Source organism: Pan troglodytes, chromosome X (assembly GCF_028858775.2).
Source record: "Pan troglodytes isolate AG18354 chromosome X, NHGRI_mPanTro3-v2.0_pri, whole genome shotgun sequence".
NCBI classification, from domain to species: Eukaryota; Metazoa; Chordata; class Mammalia; order Primates; family Hominidae; genus Pan; species Pan troglodytes.
Window position 1 is genome coordinate 47,789,031 of NC_072421.2, and position 15,821 is coordinate 47,804,851.

Genomic DNA, 15,821 nt, shown 5'->3' on the forward strand with positions numbered 1-15,821 from the left:
ATCTGAGTCATCTTGATGTTGGCGTGAGTTGGTTATCTTTTCGTATTCAAGTTGTGATTTTCTTGGTTCTTAGTATAATGTGTAATTTTCTATTGTATTCTGGCGATTTGTTTTTAATTAAAATTTTAAAATGGCCAAAAATTGTGTATATATATATATATCTATAGTACAACATAATGTTTTGAAATATATATACACTGTGGAATGGCTAAATTGAGCTAATTAACATGCATTACCTCACATATTTATCATGTTTTTGTGAGAATACTTGAAATCTATTCCCTTAGCAATTTATTTTATTTAATTAATTAATTTATTTATTTTGAGACAGGGTCTCACTTTGTTGCACAAGCTGGTGTGCAGTGGTGCAATCTGGGTTCATCTCAGCCTTGACCTCCCGGGCTCAGGTGATCCTCCCACTTCATCCTCCTGAGTAGCTGGGACGACAGGCACCTGCCACCATGCCCGGCTAATTTTTGTATTTTTTGTGGAGACAGGGTTTCTCCATGTTGTCCAGGCTGGTCTTGAAGTCCTGGGCTCAAGTGGTCCTCCCGCCTCGGCCTCCCAAAGTGCTAGGATTACAGGCGTGAGCCACCACACCCGACCAGCAATTTTCAAGAATACAACACCACCAGGCACACGGTGGCTCATGGCTGTAATCCCAGCACATTGGGAGGCCAAAGCAGAAAGATCACTTGAGCCCAGGAGCTTGAGACCAGGCTGGGCAACATAGCAAGAACTCGTCTCTACAAATAAAAAATTAGCTGGGCGTGGTGGTGCACACCTGTGTTCCCAGCTACTCAGGAAGCTGAGGCAGGAGGATCACTTGAGCCCAGGAGACCGAGGCTGTAGTGAGCCGAGATTACGCCACTACACTCCAAAGACACAGGGAGACCCTGTATCTATTTAAAAAAAAAAAAGAGTACAATACATTACTCTTAACTATAGTCACTGTGTTGTACAATAGATCTCACTTATTCCTAACTGAAATATTGTATCCTTCACCAACATCTCTCCAACCCCCTTCACCCCCAGCCCCTAGTAACCACCATTCTACTCTCTGCTTCTATGAGTTCAACTTTTTTAGATTCCACACATAAGTGAGACCATGTGATATTTGTCTTTCTGTGCCTGGCTTATTTCCTTATCATACTGTCCTCCAGGTTCATTATATAATTTCCTTTGGTTATGTATCTAGTAGGGAGATTGCTGGATCATATGGTAATTCTATTTAAATTTTTTGTGTGTGTGTGAGATAGGATATTGCCCTCTCCCCCAGGCGGGAGTGCAGTGGCACAATCAATCGCAGCTCACTATAGCCTCCACCTCTTGGGGTCAAGTGATCCTCTTGCCTCAGCCTCCCAAGTAACTGGGATTACAGGCGTGTGCCACCACACCCAGCTAATATTTGTATTTTTTGTAGAGACAGGGTCTTGCTATGTTGCCCAGGCTGGTCTCTACCTCCTGGGCTCAAGTGATACTCCCTCCTTGGCCTCCCAAAGTCCTGGGATTACAGGTGTGAGCTACTGTGCCTGGCCTATTTTTAATTTTTTGAGGTGCATCCTGGTCTATTATGTTAGGAGACTCGGAGTCCTATTTAAGTCTTATTTTAGCAGGCAGTCACTCTATTTAGGTTTATCATGTAGGTTTTGGCCTAGTTTTTCTGCTGTGTTTCTAATGGCGGTTTAGTCTTCAGAGCCTTTGTGGTGTTATTTTTGTCTGTTTGGTCTATCTGGTACCTCTGAGGCTCCCACTTGTCTCTGCTGGTGCTGCCTGAGGAAGCAGGGGAAATTTCTACAGGCCAGGTCTCCACGTCTTTCTTTCTTTCTTTCAGGCCAGATCTCCACGTCTTTCTCTTTCTTTTCTTTCTTTCTTTCTTTCTTTCTTTCTTTCTTTCTTTCTTTCTTTCTTTTTCTGGCCAGATCTCCACGTCTTTCTCTTTCTTTCCTTTCTTTCTTTCTTTCTTTCTTTCTTTCTTTCTTTCTTTCTTTCTTTCAGGCCAGATCTCCACGTCTTTCTCTTTCTTTTCTTTCTTTCTTTCTCTTTCTTTCTTTCTCTTTCTTTCTTTCTTTCTTTCTTTCAGGCCAGATCTCCACGTCTTTCTCTTTCTTTTCTTTCTTTCTTTCTTTCTTTCTTTCTTTCTTTCTTTCTTTCTTTCTTTCTTTCAGGCCAGATCTCCACGTCTTTCTCTTTCTTTTCTTTCTTTCTTTCTTTCTTTCTCTTTCTTTCTTTCTTTTCTTTTCTTTCTTTCTCAGAGTCTCACTCTGTCACCTGGGATGAAGGAGAGTGGCGTGATAATGGCTCACTGCAGGCTCGACCTCCTGGGCTCAAGTGATCCTCCTGCCTCAGCCTCTCGAGTAGCTGGGATCACAGGCATGTGATGTCACGCCTGGCTAATTTTTAATTTTTGGTAGAGGCAAGGTCTCCTCATGTTGCCCAGGCTGGTCTCGAACTCCTGGGCTCAAGCAATAGTCCCGCCTCAGCCTCCCAAAGTGGTAGGATTACAGGAAGGAGCCACTGCGCCCGGCCTCCGGGTGTTTCTTGATGATGGGGCGATGTGATGAGGTCCCCCTACCAGTGCCTTCTGGCTGCCCAGGTGTCTCTGCAGGGAAGCAGAATCCCAGGCCTGCAAAGCCAGTGGGGCTTCCTGGGCCAGGATGCTTGTTGTAGTTGGGTCCCCTTGCTGGTGATGCCTGTTTGCCCCGGTGCCTCTGAGCAGGAGAGGGATTTTCTGAGTCTGGTCACCTGCTGTGGTTATATCATTTCTGCCAGTTTCACCTACTAGTCCCAGGCTTCCTGTTGGGAGAAGGGAGTCTCGGGTCTTCAAGGCACCTAAGGTAAGGGATTGTCCAGGCCTGGCCTCTTGCTATGGCTGTGCCTTTTTGATGCAGTATAGGTTGTCTCTATCCGCCTGGGCAGGGTGGGGTCGGGGGGAGGTCCCTTGTTGGGGAGGCTTATCCCTGGCCCTGTGGAGAAGGACAGCACTTTTCATGACCACTTATTGTTAGTGGGTTCCCGATCCACCCCCTCACTGTTGGTGTTGGGTTTACCTCACGTTATCAGAGGGACTTCCCTTTCATCCAGGGGAGGAACTAGCCTATTGGGGCTGCCTTCCATGGCTTGGATCAGGGTCAGGAAATGCTGGGCTTGAGTTGCCTTCTTCTGGTGGGTAGGGGGACATAAGATGCCCTGTAGTAGTGCTGTTTCTCCAGTCTTGGAATCCTAAATGAGTTCACTTTCTTTTTCTTTTTTTTTTTTTTTGAGATGGAGTTTCACTCTCGTTGCCCAGGCTGGAGTGCAATGGCACGACCTTGGCTTACCGCAACCTCCACCTCCCAGGTTCAAGCGATTCTCCTGCCTCAGCCTCCCGAGTAGCTGGGATTACAGGCATGCACCACTATTTCTGGCTAATTTTGTATTTTTAGTAGAGATGGGGTTTCTCCATGTTGGTCAGGCTGATCTCAAATTCCCGACCTTAGGTGATCCGCCTGCCTCAGCCTCCCAAAGTGCTGGGGTTACAGGGGTAAGCCACTGCACCTGGCCAAGGAGTTCAGTTTCTTCTTGCCGCCATGCATAGTTTCCCTTTGGTTGTCTCTTGTACTATTTCCAGGGTTGATAGTTGTGCTCAGCAGGAAGGAGCAGGGAGAAATAGGTCTATGTTATCTTGTCCAGACTGGAAATCTCTATTTTTTAACCACCAATGCCTCTCAGGTCTGACCTTAAACCCTCTGTTAATTATTCCATCAACAATGCCTATTCTTTTTTTTTTTTTTTAAGACTGAGTCTCACTCTGTTGCCCAGGCTGGAGTGCACTGGCGCGATCTCGGCTCACTGCAAGCTCCGCCTTCTGGATTCACGCCATTCTCCTGCCTCAGCCTCCCCAGTAGCTAGGACTACAGGGGCTCACCACCACGTCCGGCTAGTTTTATTTTATTTTATTTTATTTTATTTTTGTATTTTTAGTAGAGAAGGGGTTTCACTGTGTTAGCCAGGATGGTCTTGATCTCCTGACCTTGTGATCTGCCCGCCTTGGCCTCCCAAAGTGCTGGGATTACAGGCATGAGCCACCGCACCTGGCCTTTTTTTTTTTTTTTTTAAGATGGAGTTTTGCTCTTGTCCCCCAGGCTGGAGTGCAGTGGCATGATCTCAGCTCACTGTAACCTCTGCCTCTCAGGTTCAAGCCATTCTCCTGCCTCAGCCGCCTGAGTAGCTGAGATTACAGGCATGCGTTACCATGCCGAGCTAATTTTTGTATTTTTAGTAGAGATGCAGTTTTACCATGTTGCCCAGGCTGATCTCAAACTCCTGACCTCAAGTGATCCACCTGCCTCAGCCTCCCCAAGTGCTAGGTTTACAGGCTTGAGCCACCACACCCGGCCTCTCTTTTTTTTTTTTTTTTTTTTGGAGTCGGAGTCTCACTCTTTCACCCAGGCTGGAGTGCAGTGGCATGATCTCAGCTCACTGCAAGCTCCGCCTCCCGGGTTCACGCCATTCTCCTGCCTCAGCCTCCCGAGTAGCTGGGACTACAGGCGCCCGCCACCACGCCTGGCTAATTTTTTTTTGTATTTTTAGTAGAGACGGGGTTTCACCATGTTAGCCACGATGGTCTCCATCTCCTGACCTCATGATCTGCCCCCCTCGGCCTCCCAAAGTGCTGGGATTACAGGCATGAGCCACCGCTCCCTGCCTCTTTTTTTTTTTTTTTTTTTTTTTTTAGAGACAAGGTCTTGCTATGTTGGCCAGGGTAATCTCAAACTCCTGGCCTCAAGCAATCCTCCTGCCTTGGCCTCTGAAAGTGCTGGGATTACAGGTGTGAGCCACCATACCCAGCCTACAATGCTACTGTTGTCTGTCCTTGAATATGGGCTTCTGTCAGCAATTCACCCATCTTTCATACATCTTTAACTCTGGCCTCTATTAACTCTTATCATTCATAGTCCTCTGGTCTACAATACAAAATCATGTCTCTCTCAGCTTGATGTGATTTAGGAAAAACCAAAAGTACTTTTCCTACTCCTTTTTTTTCTTTTTTTTTTGTAACAGGTTCTCTCTGTCACCCAGGCTGGAGTGCAGTGGTGCCATCATGGCTCATTGCAGCCTCAACATCCCAGCTGCCAGCTCAAGTGATCCTCCTACCTCAGCTTCCTGAGTAGCTGGGACTACAGCCACTCAGCTAATTTTTTTTTTTTTTGACCGAGTCTCGCTCTGTCCCAGGCTGGAGTGCAGTGGCGCAATCTCGGCTCACTGCAACCTCCAACTCCCTGGTTCAAGGGATTCTCTTGCCTCAGTCTCCCGGTAGCTGGGATTACAGGCACATGCCACCACGCCCAGCTAATTTTTTTTTTTTGAGACAGTATTTCGCTTTTTCTCCCAGGCTGCAGTGAAATGGCATGATCTCGGCTCACTGCAACCTCCGCCCCCCAAGTTCAAGCGATTCTCCTGCCTCAGCCTCCCGAGTAGCTGGGATTACAGGCACGTGCCACCGTGCCTGGCTAATTTTTGTATTTTTAGTAGAGACGGGGTTTCACCATATTGGCCAGGCTGGTCCTGAACTCTTGACCTCAGGTGATCCACCTGCCCCGGCCTCCCAAAGTGCTAGGATTACAGGCGTGAGCCACCACGCCCAGCCGCTAATTTTTTTTTTAAGAAACGGTACATTAGGGCCGGGCACGGTGGCTCACGCCTGTAATCCCAGCACTTTGGGAGGCCGAGGCGGGCAGATCACGAGTTCAGGAGATCGAGACCATCCTGGCTAACACGGTGAAACCCTGTCTCTACTAAAAATACAAAAAAAATTATCCGGGCGTGGTGGCGGGCACCTGTAGTCCCACCTGCTGGGGAGGCTGAGGCAGGAGAATGGCGTGAACCTGGGAGGCGGAGTTTGCAGTGAGCCGAGATTGCGCCACTGCACTCCAGCCTGGGTGACAGAGCAAGACTCTGTCTCAAAAAAAAAAAAAAAGAAAGAAAGAAAGAAAGAAATGGTACATTAGGCTGTTCTTGCACAGCTCTAAAGAAATACCTGGGGCCATGTGCAGTGGCTCATGCCTGTAATCCCAGCACTTTGGGAGGCCGAGGCGGGCAGATCACGAGGTCAATAGATGGAGACCATCCTGATCAACATAGTGAAACCCCGTCTCTACTAAAAATACAAAAATTAGCCAGGCATGGTGGAGCGCACCTGTAGTCCCAGCTACTCGGGAGGCTGAGGCAGGAGAATCACTTGAACCTGGGAGGCAGAGGTTGCAGTGAGCTGAGATTGCACCACTGCACCCCAGCCTGGCGACAGGGCGAGATTCCATCTCAAAAAAAAAAAAAAAAAAAAAAAGCTGGGCACGGTGGCTCACGCTGTAATCCCAGCACTTTGGGAGGCCGAGGCGGGCGGATCACGAGGTCAGGAGATCGAGGCCATCCTGGCTAACACAGTGAAACCCCATCTCTACTAAAAAAAAATACAAAGAAATTAGCCGGGCGTGGTGGCAGGCGCCTGTACTCCCAGCTACTCGGGAGGCTGAGGCAGGAGAATGGTGTGAATCAGGGAGGCGGAGCTTGCAGTGAGCCGAGATCTTGCCACTGCACTCCAGCCTGGGCAACAGAGCAAGAGACTCCATCTAAAAATAAAAAATAACAGTAAAAATAAAGAAATACCTGAGACTGGGCAAAGAAAAGAGGTTTAATTGGCTCATGGTTCCACAGGCTATACAGGAAGCATGGTGCTGGCATCTGCTCAGCTTCTGAGGAGGGCTCAGGAAAATTACGATCATGACAGAAGGTGAAGAGGAAGCAGGCACGACTTACATGGCTGCAACAGGAAGAGAGAGGGGGAGGTGCTACATACTTTTAAATAACCAGATCTTTTGATAACTCACTCACTCACTATCGAGAGAACAGCACCAAGAGGATGATGTTAAACCACTCATGAAGGAACACCCCTATGATCCAATCAACTCCCACCAGGCTCCATCTCCTACTTTGGGGATTACAATTCAACATGAGATTTGGGAGAGGACACAGATCCAAACCATATCAGATGGGGGTCTCACTACGTTGCCCAGGCTGGTCTCAAACTCCTGGCCTCAAGTGATCCTCCTGTTTCAGCTTCCCAAAGTGCTGGGATTACAGGAGTCAGCCACTGTGACTGGTCTCCTTTTCCTACACTCCACTCTCACTCAGCACTTCTGATACCAGATGTGTGGAGGTTCCCCAGTGCCCCCCGCCCCCCAGCAAATTTCTGGCACATTCTCCAGCAAACACCAGTTCGGTGTCCTCTAATTCAATTCCATTCCAACATTACCTATCTGGAAGTCAGATCCCCTAGAGTTATAGTAGGCAGCTAGTTAGGCATTAGCAGGGCAGGAGAAGGCTTTCCTCCCACACCTAGGACCAGCAATGTCAGGTGACCATCAGGTGATGGTCTCAGTATCATAGGCTCAGTACCACAAAACCTCCCCCAACTTCAGATGCCAATGGCAAGCACAGGTTGTGACCTATGCTTCTTCTTCTTCTTCTTCTTTTTTTTTTTTTGATGGAGTCTCTCTCTGTTTCCCAGACTGGAGTGCAGTGGCGCTATCTCGGCTCACTGCAGCCTCCACCTCCCAGGTTCAAGCGATCCTCCTGCCTCAGCCTCCTGAGTAGCTGGAACTACAGGCATGAGCCACCTCACCTGGCTAATTTTTGTATTTTTAGTAGAGATGGAGTTTCACTCTGTTGGCCTGGCTGGTCTTGACTCCTGACCTTAAGTGATCCATCTACCTCAGCCTCCCAAAGTGCTGGGATTATAGGTGTGAGCCACCATGCCCGGCCCCAGGCTAGTCTTGAATTCCTGGGCTCAAGCAATCCTCCCACCTCGACCTCGCAAAGTGTTTGGATTACAGGCATGAGCCACCGCTGATGCTTCTGGTTTTTTATGGAGGCTTCATTACCTAGACATGATTGGTTAAACAATTGGCCATTGGTGATCAAGTCAATCTTCAGCCACTCTCCCCTCCCAGGAGGTTGGGGGTGGGGCTCAAAGTCCCAACTCCCTATTTAGTTGCTCAGCCCCCAACCTGAAGCTATCTAGAGGCCCCCAGCCACCAGTCATCTCATTAACAAGCAAAAGACACTCTTATCATTCTGGATATTCCAAGGGTTTTTGGAGCCATTTGTCCGGAAACTGGGACAAAACCAAATATATATGCCACAATATCACTCAGCTCCATCACCATCAATGGCATGTTATTGAGGCTGGGTGCGGTGCCTCACCCCTGTAATCCTGGCACTTTGGGAGGCCAATATGGGAGGATCACTTGAGCCCAGGAGTTTGAGACAAGCCTGGGCAACGTGGCAAAACTCTGTCTCTACAAAAATTAGCTGGGGTGTGGTGACTTGCACCTGTAGTAGCAGCTACTCAGGAGGCTGAGATGGGAGGATCACCTGAGCCTGGGAGGTCAAGGCTGCAGTGAGCTGTGGTCATGCCACTGCACTCCAGCCTGGGTGACAGAATGAAACCCTGTCTCAAAAAAAAGTCATGTTATCTAGAATTGTGCCATCAGATAAGGCCGAAATAGCCACATGGTTATTGAGCACTTGAGGCTAATGAGGCCAGGTGCAGTGGTCATGCCTGTAATCTCAGCATTTTGGGAGGCTGAAGCAGAAGGATTGTTTGAACCCAGGAGATCGAGGCTGCAGTGAGCTATGATTGTACCACTGCCCTCCAGCCTGGGCGACAGAGCAACACCTTGTTTCCAACAAAACAAAACAAAACAAAACAAAACAAAAAACTATGAGGCTAATCAGATTGAGGAACTGAATTTTTAAATTTGTTCATTTTAGTTAATTTAACATTTAAATTAGATACTCACACACCCACTATGTACCCACAAAAGTAAAAAATAAAAAAAAATTAACACACACACAATAAAATAGATAATTAAATTATTGGAAAACTTTTAAAGTATATTTGGAATGACTTGTGAATTTGTTGTTGTTTGTTTATTTATTTCTAGAGACAGGATCTTTCTTTGTTGCCCAGGCTGGAGTATGGTGGCACAATCATAGCTCACTGCAGCCTGGAACCTCTGGCCATAAGCCATCTCCCCTCCTCAGCCTCCTGAGTAGCTGGGACCACAGGGGAGCACCACGATGACTAGCTAATTTTGTTTAGTTTTTGTAGAGACAGGGTCTCACTGTGTTGCCCAGGCTAGTCTGGAACTGCTGGCCTTAAGCAATCCTCCCTCCTTGGCCTCCCAAAGTACTGGGATTACAGGCATAAGCCACTGTGCCTGGCCACTTGTGAATATTTTTGTTTTTGTTTTTTGAGAGAGTTTCGCTCTTGTTGCCAGGCCAGAGTACAATGGCATGATCTTGGCTCACCGCAACCTCCACCTCCCGGATTTAAGCGATTGTCCTGCCTTAACCTCCCAGGCACATGCCACCACACCCGGCTAATTTTTTGTATTTTTAGTAGACACGGGGTTTCTCCATGTTGGCCAGGCTGGTCTCAAACTCCTGACCTCAGGTGATCCACCCGCCTCGGCCTTCCAAAGTGCTGGGATTCCAGGGGTGTGCCACCACGCCAGGAATGTTAACCTATGTTTTCAACTAAATTTTGTGAAATCTAAGTACAAATCAAGTATTTCTGATGAAAATTTAGCTTTCAAAATTGAGATGTGCTGTCAGTGTAAAATACACATCTGATTTCACAGTGTTATTACCACAAAAAGAATGCCAAATATCTAGGTAATTTTAAAAATTTATTACCTGTTGAAATAAGAATGTTTGGTTAATGTAGTTCAAACAAAGTGTGTTATTAAAGTTAATTTAACTTATTTCTTTTCCTTTTTGTGTCATCTGTCTGCAACCTCTCATGTTACATCTCCTCCCTGTCTTCCACTTGGGTTGGAAATTGAGGCTCCTGTTCTGTGTCAAAGTGATTTAGTCTCTCAGGCATTAAGATGCTTCATTCTTAATGATGTAATTTGAACCGCAAAATTATTTCGCCTAGTGACAAGGATGTTCGCATTTCATTGGCCATGGAGACTAAAGCTTGCCTCCCACACAGAGCCATTGGCTAGCTGCACCATCTCTCCAAAGCAACCTCGGGCTGTGCCCCCACCCACTTCAACTACCTCCAGCTGTGCTATTTACCTGCACCCTCCCCGTCAGGCTATGTCCGTCCTGCCCCTTCCTTGCACTGGACAATGGGGACTTCTGCTGATTTACAGATCAGGCAGCCTCATATTGACCTGGGAGACCAGAGCCTGTTTCTTATATTCAGCCATTAGCTAACTGCGCCTTCTGTCCACAGCTTCTCAAGCTAGGCTTTGGCTGCCTCGCTTCACATGGCAACGGGGTTAGTTACTACCTAGTAACAGTTTACCATGACTGCCATAGGCTGAAGAGACTAAAGCCCATCTTCTCGTGCATTCATTGGCTAACTATTTATAGCAACTCAGGTCCCTTTCACCCTGCACATAGCAACAGGGGCTTCTCCCTAGAACAGGCTGCTACTTCATCCCATTGGCCACCAGGAACCAGATCCCACCTCCCCGATGCAGCCACTGGTCAGCTGCACCATCTGTCTACAACTCCCCAGATTTGGTCTAGACAAGAAATCTCAAACTGCTGGTTTCTATGAACTCTGCTGCCACCACTGCTCATCTGGCTGGACCTCGAACTTGGTCATTTGTTATCTAATCCACCGTCAATAACTCCCTTGTCAAAATCTAAAATCTGGGCCCCTGTTAACATTTTCACCACTTCTGGACCAACTTTAAACCCCATCTTTTTTTTTTTTTTTTTTTTTTTTTTGTGAGACAGTCTCGCTCTATCGCCCAGGCTGGTGTGCAGTGGCGCGATCTCGGCTCACTGCAACCTCTGCCTCCCGGGTTCAAGCGATTCTCCTGTCTCAGCTTCCCGAGTAGCTGAGATTACAGGCGTGAGCCACCACACCCAGCTAATTTTTGTTTTTTTGGTAGAGACAAGGTTTCACCATGTTGGCCAGGCTGCCCGCCTCGGCCTCCCAAAGTGCTGGGATTACAGGCGTGAGCCACCACGCTCGGCTTCCCAGCAGTATTTAGTCTGACCTCAATCTAGTGCTCTGATAACTCTTCCACCATCAATGCCTTTCTGGTATAGCTTAGCATTCAGCCTTTAACTATTCCCCCAGCAATGCCCCGCTGACCTGGAGCCTGAATCAGGCCTATTCATTTTTCCACCGTCAATGCATACTAGGACTGATCTCAAACTTCACCTCTGTGAACTCTTCCAACATTAATGACCTTGATAAAGACTACCAAGGTCACATCCATAGTCGCAAAAGAGATGGGTTTATTAACCTGCTGCGGCAAGGAAGACCACGCCCCACGGGAACTGTGGGGATGTCTCACCTAAGGTAACTTAACTTGTTCCAGTTTGCCCAGGACTTTCCTGCTTTTAGTACTGAATGCCCTTGTCCCAGTAAACCCTATTCCTGGGCAAACAGAGTTGGTTGATCACCTTAGTGTCAATGAACAAAGGAAGAAATGGGATTAGTATAGGATATAGGAGTGGAGTTTAGGTAAAGTTTAAATGAAGCAGTGTTTTGACAAGCCCAAAGCAAAGGAGGTTGGTATGGAAAAGGATTAACATTAGGTTCAGACTGTGAAGCAGACCTAGGGTCCTTTTTCTTTAGAAACACAAAAGAAGCTGGGCGCAGTGGCTCACGCCTGTAATCCCAGCACTTTGGGAGGCTGAGGCAGTTGGATCACCTGAGGTTAGCAGTTCGAGACCAGCCTGGCCAACTTGATGAAACCGTCTCTACTAAAAATACAAAAATTAGCTGAGTGTGGTGGCACATGCCTGTAATCCCAGCTACTCGGGAGGCTGAGGCAGGAGAATCGCATGAACCCGGGAGGCGGAGGTCACAGTGAGTGGAGATCACACACTGCACTCCAGCCTGGGCAACAGAGCGAGACTCTGTCTCAAAAAAAACCACAAAAGATAGGCTGCGTGCAGTGGCTCAGGCCTGTAATCCTAGCACTTGAGGTGGGTGAATCCCTTGAGCCCAAGAGTTTAAGACCAGCCTGGGCAACACAGTAATATCTTGTCTTTACAAAAAATGAACAAAGGTAGCCGGGCGTTGTGGCGTGTGCCTGTAGTCTGTCAGCTACTTGGGAGGCTAAGGTGGGAGGATCACTTGAGCCTAGGAGGTTGAGGCTGCAGTGAGCTGTGATCATGCCACTGCACTTCAGCCTGAGTGACAGAGTGAGACCCTATCTCAGAAAAAAAAGAAAAGAAAAAAAGAAAAGAAAAAAAAAACACTAAACATAGATGTGAAGTTTTGGCTTCAGATACCCATTATCTGAAGCTCTGCACCTGGGTCAGAAATCAAGGCTGTTTCTCTGTGTCAAAGTAACTTAGATCCTCCAGGGAAGAGTAGGAGGTTTTATTCTTATTGATATTATTTCAAACAGGAAATTTTCCGATAGTCTATGATTTTAGAGAACAAGGTTTCTCTGCAGGGCTAGGACTAGGGTAAGGTGAGGGAGGCATTCGCCTTAAGTGTAAAATGTAAGGGGGTACCAAAAAAACTCAGTAATCAAGATCAATACCATTTGACTGATTGAGACAGTGTTTCGCTCTGTCCCTCAGGCTGCAGTGCAGTGGTGCGATCATGGCTCACTGCAGTCTGGACCTCCCAGGCTCAAGAGATCCTCCCACCTCCTCACCTCCTGAGTAGCTGGGACTACAGGTGCGCGTCACCATGCGCAACTAATTTTGTTTATTTTTTGCAGAGACAAGGTCTCACTATGTTGCCCAGGCTGGTCTCAAGTGATCTGCCCACCTTGGCCTTCCCCCATATTCTGGGATTACAGGCGTGGACTATCGCGCCCAGCCAAGATCAATAACATTTTTTGTTTGTTTGAGATGGAGTCTCGCTCTTTCACCCAGGCTGGAGTGCAGTGATGTGATCTTGGCTAACTGCAACCTCCACCTCCCGGGTTCAAGCTATTCTCCTGTCTCAGACTCCTGAGTCACTGGGACTACAGGCACGCACCACTATGCCCGACTAATTTTTGTATTTTACTAATACAAGAGATGGAGTTTCACCATGTTAGCCAGGTTGGTCTCGAACTCCTGACCTCAGGTGATCCACCCACTTTGGCCTCCCAAAGTATTGGGATTACAGGTGTGAGCCATGGCGCCAGGCCTCCTCCCCTCCCCTCCCCTCTCCTCTCCTTTCCTTTCTTTTTTAGACAGGGTATCACTCTGTTGACCAGGATGGAGTGCTGTGGTGCGATCTCTGCTCACTTGCAGCCACTGCCTCCTGGGTTCAAGCCATCTTCCCACCTCAGCGTCCTGAGTAGCTGAGACTACAGATGCACACCACCACACCCGTTAAGTTTTGTATTTTTGGTAGAGAAGGGTTTTGCCATTTTGCTGAGGCTGGTCCTGAACTCCTGACCTCAAGCGATCCTCCTGCACCCCCTTCCCAAAGTGTTGGGATTACAGGCATGAGCTGCCGCGCCTGGCCGCGCCTGGCTGTTTTCTAAGCATTTTTCTTTTTTTAAAATAAATTGAAATGGGGTCTCACTCTGTCACCCAGGCTGGAGTGCAGTGGTGCAATCATAACTCACTGCAGCCTCTAACTCCTGGGCTGAAGCGAACCTCCCACCTCAGCCTCTTGAGTAGCTAGGACTACAGGCGTGTGCCACCACACCCGGCTAATTTTTGTATTTTTAGTAGAGACGAGTTTCATCATGTTGCCCAGGCTAGTCTCGAACTCTGGATCTCAAGTGATCCGCCCACCTCAGCCTCCCAAAGTGCTGGGATTAGAGGTATGAACCACCGCGCCAGGCCTCTAAGCATTTTTCTATTGATAATTTGCTAAAAAAACATTAGTTGCCCATGGCCGGGCACGGTGGCTCACGCCTATAACCCCAGCACTTTGGGAGGCTGAGGCAGGCGGATCACCTGAGGTCGGGAGTTCAAGACCAGCCTGACCAACATGGAGAAACCCCGTCTCTACTAAAAATACAAAATTAGCCGGGCGTGGTGGAGCATGCCTATAATCCCAGCTACTCGGGAGGCTGAGGCAGGAGAATCGCTTGAACCCGGGAGGCGGAGGTTGTGGAGAGCCGAGATCGTGCCATTGCACTCCAGCCTGGGCAACAAGAGTGAAACTCAAAAAAGAAAAGAAAAACAAACAAACCATTGGTTGTCCATATCAAAGGCTATTATTATTATTCCTAACTACTATCATTGTAGTGGGGCAAGGAGGGTAACGGAGATGGGGGGAATTCAAGTCTTCTCCATGGTAACTGCAGCACATCGAGAGATTGTACACCCTGACTCCTTTCCCCTCTTCTCCAGTGGTATCGCCCACGACGGGCACCTGTGTTAACCTGATTTCTCCCCCTCTTCCCAGTGGTATCGCCAAGGGGGGGATTGTACCACCCTGACTTCTTCCCCCTCTTGCCCAGTGGTGTCTCCCTTGAGCATCAGAACACGCCCCCCTCCTCCCTGGGTAGGAGGCGCACCTCTGCTTCTTTAAACTTTGCCCAAACTTATAGAACCGAGTTCCAAAGACCAGCTTCTCCCAGAATCTTGCCCTTAGAGGGATTCTACCCGTGAACGCCCTCTCGCCCCCGCCTTCTGTGGAACAGCCCACTGTACGGAATGGGTGCTAAGATGGCGGCTCCCAAGAGACACGACATAGCGCAGCCATATTCCTCGCCTGACAACGCCACTCATGGACCAAGTCTCCGCCGATCCGTAACAGCGCTGTGTTCAGTGAGTAGACTACAATCTCTCAGTCCTAATGATCGTGTGCAAAATCAACAGCCCTAGAAGGTGCAGTGTCAGGGGTGAGGACAGGAAACGGAAATCCCCCTCAGAGGCCGTTTAAGTCTTCTTGGCGCACGATGCTAAATGCAGTGCACGAGGTTTTATGGCGTGATAGTCGCTCAGGTGATTTTGAGGTTTTGTTGGCTTCGGGGGATGATGCATTGGCAGTTGTGGTGTCAGTTGGTGGGGAAATAAAGAACCTAATGAATGGGAATCTATGAGTGTCAGGGATGAGGGCCTCTGGAGTAGTCAGGTTTTAGATTCCCTGCTGTGTCTTGATGTCCAGCCTTAATAGTGTGCGCTTTAGGTTTTTCCTTTATCAGTATTCCCAGAGGTTTGCTAATTTTATTAGCCTTTCCAAAAAAACAACTTTTGACCTTGTTGCTCCTCTGATCACAGATCTCTTCTGATGTACCTTCGTTTCCTATTTCTTTAATTTCTGCTCTTATCTGTACTGTTTTCTCTAACTTCTTAAATTGGATGTTAATTCATTAATGCTCAGCCTTTCTTTGTTAAAAAAAATTTTAAGAGCATGCGTTTTTCCTTAAGAATCTCTTTAGCTGCAATCAAGAATATTTTGTATACACCATCTTTTCTTTCTTTCTTTCTTTCTTTTTTGACGGAGTCTCGCTCTGTCGCCCAGACTGGAGGGCAGTGGCGCGATCTCCGCTCACTACAACCTCCGCCTCCGTTTCCAGCGATTCTCGTGCCTCGGCCTCCGGAGTCGCTGGGATTACTGGCGCACGCCACCACGCCCAGCTAATTTTTATATTTTTAGTGGAGATGGCGGTCTTGCCATGTTGCCCAGGCTGGTCTCGAACTCCTGGATTCAAACGATCCACTCGCCTCGGCCTCCCAAAGTGCTGGGATTACAGGCGTGAACCACTGCCCCAGGCCGACTATTTTATATTAGTCAAAATTTTTTTCTTTTTGTAATCGTATAGGCCCACCTCCTTAAAATGTTTATTCTGGCTGGGCGCGGTGGCTTACTCCTGTAATCCCAGCACTTTGGAAGG

At 47.9% G+C, this 15,821-nt stretch overlaps 1 protein-coding gene across 3 annotated transcripts in view; it reads left to right on the forward strand.

Moving 5' to 3' along the window:
- The first annotated feature begins 14,064 nt into the window (after positions 1–14,064).
- The window catches only part of ZNF157 (zinc finger protein 157), a 57,327-nt gene continuing 55,570 nt past the window's right edge, over positions 14,065–15,821 (forward strand). For 2 of the 3 annotated variants that reach the window (XM_054676772.2, XM_054676770.2), the window contains exon 1: positions 14,065–14,751. The gene's annotated coding sequence lies outside the window, so the exon portion shown is untranslated. The other variant, XM_054676771.2, reaches the window with a different exon arrangement.